Raw genomic sequence first — 5,109 nt, forward strand, 5'->3', positions numbered from 1 at the left:
TCCGAGATCGACCTACAATTTCAGGTAACCCTCGAAACATTGGCGCCGTTGTCCGGGGAACCTGGAAGTCATCCCATTAACATGGCGGATGACCATGACAACGACCACGATTCAGGTTTGGAAGATAGAACGCCGCATAAAAACGCGGACACAATACTCAAAGATACTCCAGAAACCAATGGAGACAAAAATTCATCAAATCCAGGAATAATAGAAGCACTTCAAAATCGATTGGAGCAACTCGAGAAAGAAGCCCAATATCAACGTGAAAAGGAAGAAGATCTGCGCCGGGAGATAAGGCGGCGCATAGAACTAGAAGATAAGCTTGTAAAACTTGAAGCCGATCTTAAAACTAAAGCTACTCGATCATCCGCAGAAGATAGCTCTCAGAAAGATCAAGACCCATTCACCAGAGAAATTATGAAGACCAAAATTCTAAAAGATTTCAAGCTTCCGGATATGACTCTATATGACGGCACCTCGGACCCCAACCATCATCTCAGCAACTTCAGAAGTAGAATGTACCTCACAGATGCCTCAGATGCAGTCCGCTGCAAAGCCTTTCCAACAACTCTAACCAAGACAGCCATCAAATGGTTCGACAACCTACCTCTGAAATCCATCTCGAGTTTCGACGACCTGGCCAAGAAGTTCCTGGCCCGATTCTCCATACAAAAGGACAAAGCCAAACATGCACTAGCCTCCTAGGGATCAAACAAGGAGATCGGGAGAGCCTTCGCAACTACATGGAAAGATTCAACAAAACATGCATGGACATACAAAGTCTACCAACAAAGGCTGCCATTATGGGCCTTATAAATGGCCTACGAGAAGGGCCATTTAGCCAATCTATATCAAAGAGATATCCTACATCCTTAGATAAAGTACAAGAACGAGCACAAAAATACATCAACATGGAGGAAAACTCTCGACTTGTCGAAGCCTCAAGGTTCGGCTCTACCTACCGAGATAAAGAATCCAAGAAAAAGGAAGATCGCTCCGGAGAGAAAATCAAAAAATATCATAACTATACTCCTCTTAGGGTATCCTTGGTAGATGTTTACAAAGAAGTCTGCCATACAGAGAAAATCCCTCCAGCTCGGCCACTTAAAGGCAAAAGAGGAGGAGGAAATCGGAATGAATACTGTGAGTATCACCGACTTCGAGGGCATTCCACCAACGAATGCTTCGACTTAAAAAACGTCATAGAAAAACTAGTAAGAGAAGGAAAGTTAGATCGATTTTTGGCCAATCGGGATGACGAACCAAGAAAAAGAAGAAGGGATGAGGATGTTGGACGATCTGAACGATCACCTCGCACACCGGAAAGACATGTTCACGTAATACACGGCGGATTTGCCGGGGGAGGAATCTCCAAATCATCCCGAAAGCGACACCTCAAAGAAGTATACCACGTCGAAGGAAAAAAGAAAGTCCCGGACGTCCCAGCAATCACGTTTACCAAGGAAGACGCATCCGGAATCATCTCGGGACACGACGACCCCATGGTCATTACGATCATACTGGCAAACGCCAACCTTCACCGTACATTAATTGACCAGGGAAGCTCTGCAGACATCGTATTCAAAACTGTCTTCAACAAACTCGGTCTAGACGAAAAAGAGCTAAGAGCATACCCAAACAGCCTGTTCGGACTAGGAGATGCCCCAGTTCAACCGCTGGGATACGTATCGCTGTATACAACCTTCGGAAAGGGGAACCAGTCCGGAACACTCAAGATAGATTACATCGTGGTCGACGTAAGCTCAGCCTACAATGCCTTAATAGGTCGGACAACGTTAAATCAACTCGGCGCAATAGTTTCAACGCCACATCTATGTATGAAATTTCCAACTGCGGAAGGGATAGCTACGATAAAGGCAGATCAAAAAATGGCACGTCGCTGTTACAACGAAAGCCTAAACCTTCGAGGTGAAGGAGGAGAGTTCCACACAATCGAGCTCGGTGGAGTTCAGAGGCGAGAAGAATTCCAACCACAACCCGAAGGAGAAATAGAAAGACTCCAGATCGGAGACACCTCGGATAAAACAACTAATATTGGCACGATCCTGAAAGGAGACGTAAAGGAATCACTAATACGGTTCCTACGAGATAATGTTGTTCTCTTCGCATGGAAAGCTGCTGACATGCCAGGTATTGATCCCGAACTAATGAGCCACAAATTGGCAGTCTATCCGGGATCCCGACCGGTACAACAAAGACGATGAAAACTTGGACCAGAACGAGCTCAGGCTGTAGAAGAACAAGTACAAGCGCTACTTGAGGCCGGGTTCATAAGGGAAGTCAAATATCCACTATGGCTAGCAAACGTCGTCTTAGTGAAAAAGTCAAATGGGAAGTGGCGAGTGTGCACCGACTACACCGACCTCAACAAAGCCTGCCCAAAAGACCCCTATCCACTCCCAAGCATCGACGCTCTAGTGGATGCTTCATCAGGATATAAGTATCTCTCATTCATGGACGCATATTCAGGGTACAACCAAATCCCCATGTATCCACCAGATCAAGAAAAAACCTCGTTCCTAACGCCGAAAGCAAACTACTATTACATCGTGATGCCTTTTGGTCTCAAGAACGCAGGAGCTACTTATCAAAGACTAATGAATAAAGTTTTCTCAGATCACATCGGAAAAATCATGGAAGTTTATGTAGACGATATGTTGATAAAGACACAAAGCAAAGATACATTGTTATCCAACCTGACTCAAGTGTTTTCTACTATCAGGAAACACAACATGCGGCTCAATCCCGCAAAATGCACCTTCGCAGTAGAAGCCGGCAAATTCTTGGGCTTCATGCTCACACAAAGGGGAATTAAAGTAAATCCAGACAAGTGTCGAGCCATACTCAACATGAAGAGCCCAACCTGTATCAAAGAAGTACAACAACTCAATGGGAGGTTGGCCGCTCTATCCCGATTCTTAGCAGGAGCTGCGATAAGATCTCTTCCCTTCTATGCTACTTTAAGAAAGGGAAAACAGTTTGAATGGACAACAGAATGTGAGCAAGCCTTCCTAGACTTCAAGGAGTTCTTAGGATGGCCACCTATCCTATCTCGGCCACGAGAAGGAGAACCGCTCATATTATATCTCACAGTAGGGAGCCGGGCAATAGCCTCAGCACTAGTCAGAGAAGACGAACATGGGCAAAAACCCGTCTACTTCATTAGCAAAGCACTACAGGGATCCGAGCTGAACTACCAGAAAATAGAAAAGTTTGCCTACACTCTGATCCTCACATCCCAGCGGCTTCGCCCATATTTCCAAGCGCATACCATTAAAGTTCGAACCAACCAACCCATAAAAGGAATATTGCAGAAAATAGATCTAGCAGGAAGAATCCTACAATGGGCAATCGAGTTGTCCGAATTCGATCTCCAATACGAGACGCGTACAGCAATCAAATCGCAACACCTGGCCGACTTCATCGCAGAATTTACAGACATCCCAAAAATCCCTATAGAATGGAACATATACGTAGACGGATCCTCGAATAAAACAGGAAGTGGTGCGGGTGTGATAATTGAGAGCAACCAAGGAACTCAACTTGAGCTCTCCCTTAAATTCGGATTCCCGGCCTCAAACAACCAGGCAGAATACGAAGCACTATTAGCTGGTCTAAAGCTGGCTAGGGAGGTTGGAGCCCGGAAGCTCAACATCTGCAGTGACTCACAAGTCATCACCTCACAAATAACAGGAAACTACCAAGCCAAAGATCCGACCATGAAAAAATATTTGGATAAAACCAAAGAATAGCTCGGACAACTCGTGGAATATAGGATCCACCACATACCTCGTAAGCAAAATGCCCGAGCTAACGCCCTTTCAAAATTAGCCAGCACCAAACCAGGGGGCAACAACAGAAGCCTCATCCAAGAGGTATTACATAACCCGTCAATAGCGGAAGAAGAAAGAATCCTAGCCATAATAGGTCGGGATCAAGGATGGATGACCCCCATAATAAACTACCTCAAAACAGAAGAACTCCCTACAGATGAAAAGGAGGCAAAGAGGCTGAAAAGGGAGGCACAGTACTACACTATCATAAACAACACGCTGTACAAAAGAGGGATATCAACACCTTTACTAAAATGCGTACCAACTTCCAATGCAAAGGAAGTCTTGGAGGAAGTACACAGTGGCATTTGTGGAAATCATCTCGGAGCGCAAGCTCTCACCAAAAATGTACTCTGGGCGGGATTCTATTGGCCAACTCTACAAAAGGAGGCTACAGAATTTGTAAGGACATGTCCACCATGCCAGAAGCATGCCAACTTTCACATTGCCCCACCAGAAAGGCTCATCAGCGTGACCTCACCTTGGCCATTTGCGAAATGGGGACTCGACCTACTCCGACCCTTCCCACAGGGATCGGGACAAGTAAAATTCCTCATAGTAGGAGTAGACTATTTCACAAAATGGATCGAGGCAGAACCCCTGGCCAACGCCACCGCTCAAAAAAGTCAAAAATTCCTATATAGGAACATTATTACGAGATTCGGGGTACCATACTCCATCACCACGGACAACGGTACCCAATTTACAGAGGCAGGCTTCAGAAAACTGGTGGCCGACTTGAATATAAAACACCAGTTCACCTCTGTCGAACATCCCCAAGCCAATGGACAAGCCGAAGCGGCCAACAAAGTCATATTGGCCGGATTAAAGCGGAGGTTACAAGAAGCAAAGGGAGCTTGGGCCGAGGAACTACCACAAGTCCTATGGGCATATCGAACAACACCCCATTCTACTACAAACGAATCACCATTCCGACTAGCATACGGAGTGGAGGCAATGATTCCAATAGAAATCGAAGAAGGATCTCCCCGAGTAGTCCACTACAATGAACAAGCAAACTCCCAACTTCAGAGAGAAGAGCTCGACTTGTTACCCGAAATCCAAGAAAGAGCTCGGATCAAGGAAGAAGCTCTAAAGCGACGAATGGCCTCCAGATATAATCAAAAGGTAGTACCGAGAAGTTCAGCAGAGAATGATCTCATCCTAATCAGAAATGACATTGGAACAACTCGACCCGGAGAAGGAAAGCTGGCAGCAAACTGGAAAGGACCTTACCGAGTCATTGAAGTAC

This window comes from Arachis stenosperma, chromosome 7, assembly GCF_014773155.1.
Source record: "Arachis stenosperma cultivar V10309 chromosome 7, arast.V10309.gnm1.PFL2, whole genome shotgun sequence".
Classification (NCBI taxonomy): Eukaryota; Viridiplantae; Streptophyta; class Magnoliopsida; order Fabales; family Fabaceae; genus Arachis; species Arachis stenosperma.